This window comes from Mytilus trossulus, chromosome 2 (genome assembly GCF_036588685.1).
Source record: "Mytilus trossulus isolate FHL-02 chromosome 2, PNRI_Mtr1.1.1.hap1, whole genome shotgun sequence".
In the NCBI taxonomy this organism is placed as follows: domain Eukaryota; kingdom Metazoa; phylum Mollusca; class Bivalvia; order Mytilida; family Mytilidae; genus Mytilus; species Mytilus trossulus.
In genome coordinates, this window is record NC_086374.1 from 26,075,457 (window position 1) to 26,088,346 (window position 12,890).

The window sequence follows — 12,890 nt, forward strand, 5'->3', positions numbered from 1 at the left end:
AACCAACTCGTGTGATGGCGTCCGTAAAATTTACGAAGGGATGATTTAAACTTCACCATTTGGAACTCTTGGTTTAATAGCTTCTTTGGGAGCAGCAACCCTCTATCAAGAAAATCATGATAGGAAATTTAAGCACGGGATAATCGTATCAAATTGGGAGATATATACCCCGTATGCAGGTGCTGCTGGAATGTTGCTACTTAGAAATGGAAAGTTCACAATTGGAAAGCTGAAATCATCCCTTTTGTCATAAAGTTTTGTTTTCAACCGACATTCATTGTCAATTTCTAAATGTAAGTCAAGATATGAGGCCGTCTTAACTGTATCTGTAGTATCCTTTATCTTGAGTTCGATGGGATAGATGTGTTCCACATAGTCACCAAATTTTGAATTATTTAGTGAAAGAACATCATCTATATAGCGGAAAGTTGTGTTAAAGGATATCGCTTACTTCTTATCTTTCTTCCTAAGAAGTTCCTGCATGAAGCTAGCCTCATAATAATAAAGAAACAAGTCGGCAAGTAGAGGGGCAAAATTTGTTCCCATTGGAATCTAAGCTCGAATAACCATATCACTTGCCTTTATGTGTATGATAGTTGCAGATTTAGTTGTATATACATAGCTTGCCTACTACTACATAATTTCTTTTTGAAATAGCAGGTCTGCTTTTTCTTTTTTTTACTCAATACGTTTTGATTATATTATATAACGAGGTCCAATTTGTCAGCTGTCATCACGTAAAAACGATGAATCAAAGAATTCAACTTTATATATAACTAATATAGTACAATGCTGTTGATAAAAAAAATTACACCACTCAAGACCCTTTTGTTTCCACATAATTAATATTGCCCATAATTAAGAAGTTCCAGGTCAAATCCGATACCGATAGTATATTCACTTGTTACCTATTACCTTATCTGTACGTTCCGCTTCTGACAGACGCACCACCAAACGCTGTATTAAGGATTTTGCTATATACACAGGTCGTAATCACAGGGTTGACACTACTAATTTCAAATAATTGTCACATTGTTCCCGATTGTAGTATATTAATCAGTATGACTTTCTAAGATGACAATACAAATGATAAAAATCTGGACTTAAAATAAGACGTATAGGTACAGCATGTACAGTTTTCAATTTGTTAGACGGAATGACGTAAAACAGCGAATCAAAGAATTCAACTTTATTTATAACTCATAAAGGACAATGCTGTTAATTAAAAAATACTCCTTTCCCGGCCCTTTTGTTTTCCAAATAAAATTAAAAATACCAATAATTGATAAGTTCCAGGTCGACGGGTTCAAACAGAAAGATGTTGAAAGCAGAGAAAACTGTGCATCTTATAATCGGCATGACTTTATCAGATGACAATACTAAAATTAGGCTTACACATAGTTATATTCTTTAATTCAGTCACAGACCCGCTATATCACTTGTGTGTTCTAGTATTGTATAACTTCGTTACTTGTAATCGTGTCTGTCAACATGTCAGAAATAGTTAAGTTAACTACCTTCATATTTGACTGATTTGATTGTATAAAAATAAAAAAAGCTTATATAATAATCCGTTTTATAAAATGGCACCAATGAAAATAGACAGAATAAGGATAAAGTTACATGAGATATTTGATATATTCATGGCATAAATAGCTTGGTCAACTCACTGTGATATGTATAACAATATTTTTAAAAGACAGACGGAGGTACCAAACGTGTATTTGTATTTAAAATAATAAGTCAAAAACAAACTAACACTTACAGTCAGAGTAAAACAACATACTAAGGCACAACAATGAACAAAACTCAACACATATAACTATCGATGAGCAACACCAACCCTATCAAAACGGAGATGATCCCAGGTTATTCAGAAGGGTTACTTTTCGTCTTGTCTCCGTAAGATCCTCCTTTAATTAGAAGCACAACCATGAGTTATGGCGTATAAAGGAGCACATTTGGAGCCTGTATCGGTACAATTTAATTTGAGCATTTGCCTACCCAATTCCCAAGCCAGGCTATGACGGGTCTTATTACCAAAAAGTTAACCTTGCCAGAATATAATACAATGCAATAAAAGAAAACATACTAAACTCATAGATCCAAGTTTCGAAAAGGATGATTTCAAATTCATCACTTGGAATTCTTTGTTCCATTACTTCTTTGTAAGAACCAATCCTATATCAAGAAAAAGTAAAATCACAAAAATACTGAACTCAGAGAAAAGTCTAATTGGAAAGTCAATAATCAAAGAAATTATTATAGGAAATACAAAGTCGTATCAAGTGAGAAATATATTCTCGTCATGTTTTCAAGGATTAATTACATATTCAAACTTAAGTTACATAAGAAATATATTAGTTTAAAATTTGTGTTGAAGAGGAGTGTAAGGACTCAATTTTGTCATATTAAGCAAATTTGGTAATTGAAGCAAAAATTTGTGTAAAGTAAAGTAAAGTAATCTTTATTTAAAGTTTATTTAAAGTCGGGTTGCATATATACACAATAACAATGAACATGAGTGTATTAAAATATTTTATTAGCGAAAATATAACTGGTGCCTTGCAGGTAAAAGTTCAGACTGCAATAAATTTGTCCCATCTTATATTCTCAAATTTAAAAAAATAAAGTTCTTAATGCAGGCTTTCACATTTATTATTCAAAAATTAAAATCAATACACTTTTAAGCATTTCTTCACTGTATTAGCACTACAGATCCAGTTGTTTATTTTAATTGACATAGAAGTCAACTGTTTCAAATAGAAATATATCATACAATTTTAAACGACATTAAATTAAGTAAGTAATAATTATTTATCAATTAACTATTATTTTGTTTCACGTTCAGATTTTATTGTTGTCTGAAATTTTTTAATCGCCAATAAATACTGTTTAGCAGTCAATGTTTTGCAATTCATGCTAGGCATTTTTTTTTAGCATATATACTAATGTATGTGCGTCTTCATGTTTTCTTCTCTATTCTTAAATTGTTTGGCCCATTATTCTCTTTTCTTTATAGTAAAGCACACCCTTCTTCTCTTATCTTTATTTTTTGGGGGTTCAAAATTCCGTTTTCTCTATTGTTTTTGTCTTTTGTCTCTATTGTGTAAACTCCATACAGACTGTCCATACAGACTGTCATTTATCATTTCATCAAAAAGTCATTTCTGATGATGGACGATTCCAAACTACTTGATTAATGGTATATCAGTAGTGTAGATATAAGTGTTAAAGACTCTCATAATAGTTTAAAGTCTGTATAATTTGGCAGTTAGAAGATATACTATTTTTGCAAGCTTTATTCCAACATTTGAAGAGTCGGATTTTTGATAACTTCTGTTAGCCATGCATTTTAACCTGAAAATCTGGTCATCACATAAGAAGTAGTATAATTCAAATATAAGCATACATTCATGGCTCTTCTTTTAATGTATAAGTTGTATTCATATAACAGATATTTAATAAAAAGCTATAATAAAACTGAACATTCCTATCACATTCAATATGTAGAATAATTTTTAGGCAATAGAGCTTTTATTTCTATGAGGTTGTTGTTGTTTCAAATATATAACTGGTCACAGCTGACAGCCACAGATTAAATATGATTTAATAGTAACCAAATATTTATATATATATTGGTACATTTTTTTGTATGTATAATAGATATGTGATTCTTCTATATAATATATATTTATATATGTTAATCCCATTAAGAATAAAAATCAAACACAACCAGATTATAGATAATGTGTACTAAGTACATATAAATATATTAACTTGTACAGTTATGTCTGTTGACAATTCTTAGGCTAACACAATAGATATTTAACATCAAGGTCAATGTGATGTTACATATAATAGACATATATATATATATAGGTACAAGGGCTCATTACAATTGTGCCATTTATTACAACTTTCAATTTTTTATTTGCACCATTTCACAGAGACCAGAAAAAATAATGCCCATAAATGGGGCATTAAAACAATTAGGAACATTTCCTCCTCAAGAGTGGTTCATTTTTTGTGATATGAAAGTTTGGTTGATTGGTGGATTGAGGGAAGTTGCAGATAAGATTTACATTACCACATGAATATGAAGTGACACATTTTTGTTCATTTGCTTTATGATAGTAATAACAGAAACATTTATCATGACATACTGCAAGTCTAATTAGTTTCAATTTATCTTAATTTTAATAGAGTTGCACAAAAAAATAGTGATTTTTTTCAAGTGCATGGTTGGTAATACAAAATAATTTTTTTTTCTAACAAAACAAATTAAAAGTAACAATAACTCTAAATAGAACAAAGTAAATAAGAAACTAGAGGCTCTAAAGAGCCTGTGTCGCTCACCTTGGTCTATGTGAATATTCAACAAAGGACACAGATGGATTCATGACAAAATTGTGTTTTTGGTGATGGTGATGTCTTTGTAGATCTTACTTTACTGAACATTCTTGCTGTGAACAATAATCCCTATCTAAAATGATTGGTTTCAGTGGAAAATATTAGTAAAAATTTACAAATTTTATGAAAATTGTTAAAAATTGACTATAAAGGGCAATAACTCCTTAGGGGGACAATCGACAATTTTGGTCATGTTGACTTACTTTGCTGTAAATAATTGCTGTTTACAGTTTATCTCTATCTATAATAATATTCAAGATAATAACAAAAAACAGCAAAATTTTCTGAAAATTACCAATTCAGGGGCAGCAACCTAACAACCAGTTGTCCACTTCATCTGAAAAATTTTAGAGCAAATAGATCTTGACCTGATAAACAATATCAACACCTATCAGATTTGCTCTAAATGCTTTGGTTTTTGAGTTATAAGCCAAAAACTGCATTTTACCCCTATCTTCTATTTTTAGCCATGGGGGCCATCTTGGTTGGTTGGCCTGGTCACTGGACACAATTTTTAATCTTAATACCCCAATGAGGATTGTGGCCAAGTTTGGTTTAATTTGGCCCATTAGTTTTAGAGGAGAAGATATTTGTAAAAATAACCAAGATTTACAAATCAAAGAGCAGAATGCTCTGAGGGATACGATTGCCATAGTTTTCATTGACACATGTATAGCAGTTCTGCCAAATTTTCATTAAACAAATGCATGAGATTTGGCCAAAATTCAAAAGATCAAAGAGGAAAGAAATAGATCCAAGAATACTGTTGCAAAAATAGCATGAACATGCGCGAGTCTCAAGCATTTTTGGCCGGTAACCCTGGTACAGCTGGATAGTATTATTCTCTAAACTAATTCAACTGCACATGCAAAATGTAACAATCTGAATAGTCACTCAACTTAAAGAATAGCCAATCCCTGTTACAAGTGTATGAGCCATGTACTTATTGTGTTTTATCGAATTATAGCTATCCTGTACCATTGTAAACTCGTACCATTAAAAAAAAAAAAAATCGAACCATTGCTAACTCGTACCAACTTATTTAAATGCATTCAAATGGTGTTAAATGATGAATATACATGATATACGTTACTTTCACCCAATACCTCTTAAGTCTGTAAAATGTATATAATTTAAAAGTACAATGACCAATTTGTAGCTTATGTTCCTTGTATATTGGATAGAAAATACTGTGGCAGATGTAGATAATTAAGGTATATACAGTTTCACCCGAAGAAAATTTTTCATGAATAATAAAATCTTAGCAGTTAGTCAAAATGATTGCCAAAATTATTTTTACTGTCTATAAATAAATGTAACAATGAAATTTAACTGATTCCTGTTAAGGGGGTCCGCATTTTCCCCGCAAAAAAAGCACATGGCTTTCAACAATTGTAAACATAGCATTCAATTTGTGATCGTGGATTACAGCTTTAATTAACTTAAATTGGATATATACATATTCAACATGTTCAATTTTAATAAGGTACAGTTAAAGCAATGTTTTAACTTTCCTCTGGATTAAGTTCTACAGTGGCGGATCCAGAACTTTTCCTAAGGGTCAGTCCAGTCATGCTTCAATGATTCCCTTTATTATCAACCAAATTTTTTCCACAAAAAAGGGGGGGCTGGATCCGCCTATGTTCTAGTTTGAAAGATCAGTTAAAACATTAATGCTTTAAAACATTCTTTATTTTTGTCTAAGTTTTCATTTAACTCCTGTGTAAAATTCAAGTAATTCAACTTTATTTCTATTAAGTTTACAAACAGAAACCCATAAAACATCATATTTTTTATATATTTTTCTGAATGTTACGACTTCCCAGTAGTACAAGTTAACTTTTTTGGTTCCAATGCCGTGGTACGAGTTAACTTGCTTCCGTATCTTATCACCGTAATTCTAGGAGGAACCCTAAACTGGACCCCTATCATATTGTGTTCACTTATCGCTACACTGACCTTCGGTGCGAAGCTATATATAGAACGGCGGACCAGTTTAGGAGGAACCCCATTTCTTACTCTTTAATTATTGAAGTTCCTTTGGGTCAGAGGGCATGACTCCTCTGTTTACACTGAGATCGTTCTTAATATAATACGACGTTTACCGGCATTAACGAGTTAATTCTTCTTGACAAATACTTCGAAAAGGGAGACAACTCGAAACGATAACATGGAAGATTCCATTTCTGCTGAAGGGGTGTTATAGGTAATTTTTACGATGAAACATTTATTTTAATTTAAATTATGCATGTGATTTAAAATTATGCAACAACAATAGCCCTCCATATGCAGACAGACATAGAAAGAATCCCATGAGTTTCAAATTAATCAATGAAGCGGGGAATCACTCAATCTGATACCCCTTGAAATCAAGAAAACTACACGCATGTGGGGTCTCACTAATTAGCAACAAAAAGCGTCAAGAAGCGACAAGAAGAAAAATAATAAGTGACAAAAAGCAACAAGAAGCTATTTAGCGACAAGAATACATTTTGTTATCACATACATTAAAATATTTTTTAGGATTATATTGAAAGATGAAGAAACAAAAAAAAATCGATGAAGAGATTGTGTACTTTTTATTATCATATTGATAGATGTAGAAATTAAACATGTGTAAGAGCAAAGGAAATGTAAACGCTATAAAATGAAAATAAAAACAAAGATTTGTCACCTTCCTTTTGAAGGATTTAATAAAACAAAAACATGAAATATTTTTTCCTTCCTAACTGTACAATTAATTTTTCCTGATAGGACCAACATTAGCTGTGGCTTCACACTAAGGTAATACCAATTAAGAGCAACAAATGAGATTAACTAGGTGCGTGTCCTTTGTTTTATTGCAACAATAACATCCATTAACACCTTCATCAATTACACGCACCAGAATATAAAATTATTGTACCGAATAGTGAACACCTTGAAAACTCAAGATTGCCATCAGTTTCCTTTAATCTTCAATCTATATGCATTAACATGATAAATATCGTTAAATGAGACAATACACTAAATAAAATGATGAAAAATATTCACATTTTAATTATGTTTTCCTCTTGTTTGATTTCAGTTCTTAATTTGTATTTCACAATTTGTGTATGAATTTTCTGGACAATTATGCACAAATAATGCATTTTGCAAGTTAATTATATATTGTTCAAAAATGGTTTTAAAAACAAATAAAAAGACAAAATATACTTCCTGTGATACCTTATAAAATATCATGTTAATAAATGTAGCAACTGAATTAGATTTACAAGTTTCATTTCCCCCCCCTATCAAAATTAACTTTCCTGTCGTTGAAATTGTTTTCTTTTGCATATTTTTTTAATATTTATTTCGAATAAGTAATATAAATAAAAAAATGTTTTCTTGTCGCTAAATAGTTTCTTGTTGCTAATATTATTCTTCTTGTCGCTTCTTGGCGCTTTTTGTCTCTACAATTCTTTTTGTCTCTAATTAGTGAGACCACGCATGGACATTAATACATAAACAAACCGCGACTTGCGATTTGGAACAAGAACGTTTATTAAATGATATATGATGAATGGTTCTCCATTTCTTTATGAGAGTACAGTATCAAATATCAGTTTCTTAACGGTAAAATATAGAAATACTCCACTTCAGTTCTTGTGACAGAAATAGAATTATCGATCGGCTTTCAGAGAACTCTCGCAAGTTATCAAAATTTGGGAATTCCCTCTGACGTGTTTCTAAATTTATAAAAACACTAAATATAAATACTGTTTAATTCTGATTCTCCGTATTGTTAAAAACACGCATATAAGTCAAGGAAAATGTCATACATGAAGATTATGAGTAAAACATTACAGGAAAGTTGTTTATGTTTAATTGTTTTGCTTGTTTTTACCTTTTAAAGCAAGACAATCATAAGAATCTGAGATGTTGCCGAATGTTTAGAATAAAACGAATGACGTGAGGGAGTGTGTCATAGGGTCAATGGTAAAAGTCTACAGATTGCTTGACAGCAATCGTATCCCAAAAATGGTTAAAAATTGACTATAAAGGGCAATAACTCCTAAAGGGGTCAACTGACCATTTTGGTCATGTTGACTTATTTGTAAATCTTACTTTGCTGAACATTTTTGCAGTTTACAGTTTATCTCTTTCTATAATAATATTCAAGATAATAACCAAAAACAGCAAAATTTCCTTAAAATTACCAATTCAGGGGCAGCAACCTAACAACCAGTTGTCCAATTCATCTGAAAATTTCAGGACATATAGATCTTGAACTGATAAACAATTTAACCCCATGTCAGATTTGCTCTAAATGCTTTGGTTTTTGAGTTATAAGCCAAAAACTGCATTTTACCCCTATGTTCTATTTTTTGCCATGGCAGCCATCTTGGTTGGATGGCCGGGTCACTGGACACAATTTTTAAACTAGATACCCCAATGATGATTGTGGCCAAGTTTCATTTTATTTGGCCCAGTAGTTTCAGAGGAGAAGATTTTTGTAAAAGTTAACGATGACGGACGACGGACGAGGACGGACGCCAAGTGATGAGAAAAGCTCACTTGGCCCTTCGGGCCAGGTGAGCTAATAAAAAACAATGTATAAAATATTCAAATTAACAAAACAGAAAAAAGAAATTATATTACAACATTTATAAAATTATTTCCATCATGTAAAGAAAACAATGTGTTTAAGCAAATAATAAATTTGAACATTTTTGCACATAATAGTGACAACTATTACAAGGAAACTGAAGCTGATAAAGGAGATAATAATTATGAAACTGCTACAACGCAATTAATTCATCTTTAAATTAATATTTTAGCACTCATTTGAAAGCTATTTAAAACCTTTCATAAGCTTTTTTAAAAGTTTTCTAGCAATATCAACACAAACATCCTTAAAAGTTATATCTTTACATAAAGCTACATTTTTTCGTCAAAAAAGTAATATTCTTAAGTAATAAAAACACATCATAATCTGAAGTTCACCTCAGTTTTGTGAGTGTTAATTAGTTTGAGGTGTTTTAAAACATCCAACACAACAACTTTTAAAACACTCTAAGTTGGAGGTTTGTTCCTGAGAGATCTTCAGCAAACATCTTAAAAAATATCAGAATAACAGTCCATCTAAATTTACATTAATACATACAAATTTTTGGCATTTAATGCAATTAGTTTGTAACATTTCATTTAGAAAGGATGAACATTATATGATATTTTGTTGCTTTTAGAAACAAATACTTCTTATTTGTTTTCAATTTCTCTATTGATCGTAACTTTAATTAGTTTCAGGGCAGATAATTCAAGTCATTAAATTTCATAAAGGAATGTACAATCCATTTTCTTTCAATTTTTCAACAAAGATGGAGGAAAAATGAAACAATACCATGTATTCTTTTAATTTTCTAAAATCATTTTAAAACAGCTTTTTCTCATATTTTATTTTAAAATTCTGTCAATTACTTTTCTTTTTAATCGATTTATTTAATAACGGTTATGCCTCTAACAATATTGTATTTTATTTTATTACATAAACATATTGACCACTGTAAAAAATTAAGTAAATTTTTGTTTTGGGGGCGGGATGTTATATATCAGTTTCTCTAACTCTATGGAAATTTATCCCTTTCCGAACCCATTGTATAAATATAGATTCTTACATTGATACCAGTGGATTATCGGATTTATCCAATCGAGATAGTTAAATTATCAATTTTAAAGTCCGAGCCGCATCGGCGAGGACTTTAAAATTTATAATTAAACTATCGAGATTGGATAAATCCGATAATCCACGAGTAACTATGTAAGAATCTGTTTCTCTAATGATTAATAAGACATTTTCTTTTTTTGTTAACCAAAAATCCCCTTCGAGTGCCTTTCACATTGCACGAAGTTGTCAATTTCATTAACACCTGTTATCATATTTTTATTCATTCAGTTAGCTAAAAAGGTCATGACCTTTGAAATCATCCAATGATCTTTTGAGATCACTAGCAACCACACGTTGATTAAATTTTTTTATACAATGGGTTCGGAAAGGGATAAATTTCCATAGAGTTAGAGAAAAAAATTTAATCAACGTGTGGTTGCTGGTGATCTCAAAAGATCATTGGATGATTTTAAGGGTCATGACCTTTTTAGCTAACTGAATGAATCAAAATATGATAACAGGTGTTAATGAAATTGACAACTTCGTGCAAGGTAAAAGGCACTCGAAGGGGATTTTCGCCCAGGCGGCTCGGACTTTAAAATTGATAATTTAACTATCTCGATTGGATAAATCCGATAATACACTGGTATCAATGTAAGAATCTATATATATATGGTCAGATTATGTTTCTGTATGTGAGAGAGAGTTGTTCCCCTTTTGTCAGTATTTTGTATTTATGTTTGTGACGTCATCTTTGTCTGATTAAAATATAGAAATGGAAGCTGATGTGTTTTTATGTGTCCGTATATAATCGCCTCCATCCATGCTACCGGAGCTATTCCCCTAATCTGTAATACTGCATCATTAAGTCATTGTGCTTCTGAAGGTTATCGAAATGATATTTTTAAACATATACTCGTATTTAGATACGTCGGATATCTTTTTTAAAGATAGTTCTTGTTTACTTGTAGTATTCTGTATTTTGCCTGTACAGACCAAAGTGCAAATTTCCAATCTACCAAGGAACATAACTCCTCAACAGCAAATGTTAAAAAAAAAAAAAATCAATATTGAGCTTGACTTTTGTTTTGTCATCAGTCACAATATATTTGTTTTAAAAACCATTGATAGAATGACTCAAAGATTATTGCATAGAAACTGATTGAAGAATTTTTTTTTTAAATTAACATTTCAGCTCACAAAACTTCCTTCATTTTGTTTAAAACTCACGTAAACGCTCACAAAACTTCATAGATAAACATTCATATGGTGTTACACATACTAGTAATTATAATGGATTTCATATACATATAAAGATAATTAATAACATAATTTGAGACCAATATTTAAGAAATCATTATAACCAATCACTTGATTTCTGAATTGTACAATTACTATCTACAAAAGTATAAAAATATAATATATAAAATAAAGTGTAGAATATAAATAAAATATATCTTCCATGTATGCATCAGGTTTTCATATCATTTCAATAAGGTAAAGAAATTTAAAGTTATTTCAATTTATTTAAAGGTCTTCATACTCTAGAAACAAGAGACTCCAAAGAGTCTAATTTGGTCACCTGCTATTTTGATATTTATTACATCTTAAAATATGTATATATAGATCTCATCTATCTGAAGATTCTTGCTCCGTTTACTATCATTTTCAAGAAAACATAAAAAAAAACAATTTGAAAAAGGTAATAACTTCTTTAAAGCATAATTTGATGCTTGATTTGGTGATTATTTTTATCGTTAACAATACCTCTAGATCTGCATCTTACATTTATGGTTTTCAAGATAATTGCAAGTTCACATGAATATGGATTCAATTAGGTTGAATTATTCACTTGCATGTGAATAATGCATCATCAATGTTTCTTTATCTTATTTGAAAAAAAATATAATTTATAATAGCATTGAACCATACTAATTGCTAAAAGTGAATTATTATTTCACTATATCACTTTCATTAATGATTTACAAAAAAATCATGTTTTATATTTTTTATTTACCTCTTAGATAGTGCCCCATTTAATCCTATTATGATTTATCTGATAATTTTTAACCTTTCAGATAACAAATTTAAAATGCATAAAAATCCCAGGTTTCATTGCCTACAGTCAATCAAACATGTAATTTTACATAGAAACACATTGACATATTCTACAAGAAAATATCTGATAAAAATTGCATCAAGAAGTCATTTAAATGTAATGCAATAATACCTCTTATATTATTTGACATGGAAGACAAAAAAAATATATTCAGTAGGCATACCATAGCTGAACACCTTTAACATGGCACAACTCAACATTTAAAATTCCAAGACAAAATAACAAACCATTACTTAATACACAAGCTTGGTAATATGTAATTATATAGTCAAACATGAGGTTAGTGGCTTGTAGTAAAAAATTCTTTCCACCAAATAAAAGGAGAGAAATTAGCATTGATAACTATATAATAATGGCACTTTTATTTTTGATAATGCTTTATCAGTACTGAAAATAGTTAAATAGCCAGCCTTGTGAGCTGATAATCTAGCTGATGAAGTCAGTATAGAAAAATAAAACACCATATAACTAGTTATTTTTATCAGCAATGTTTCTTCAGCGAAATTTGATATTATATGAAAAAAAAATACAACTCTTAAAATGCTTACAAAACAATGGAGTAGTTATTGAAGTCATGTCAGCTCATAAATAAATTGAAGTGGACTAACATAAAAAATGTGACATTGCTGCATTGGTATATTATAGAGTACTGTAAATTCAGAAATTGTTGCATGCATTTATTATTGCCATTTTGTCATTTTAGACTTAAATGTAATTTTTATATTTAAG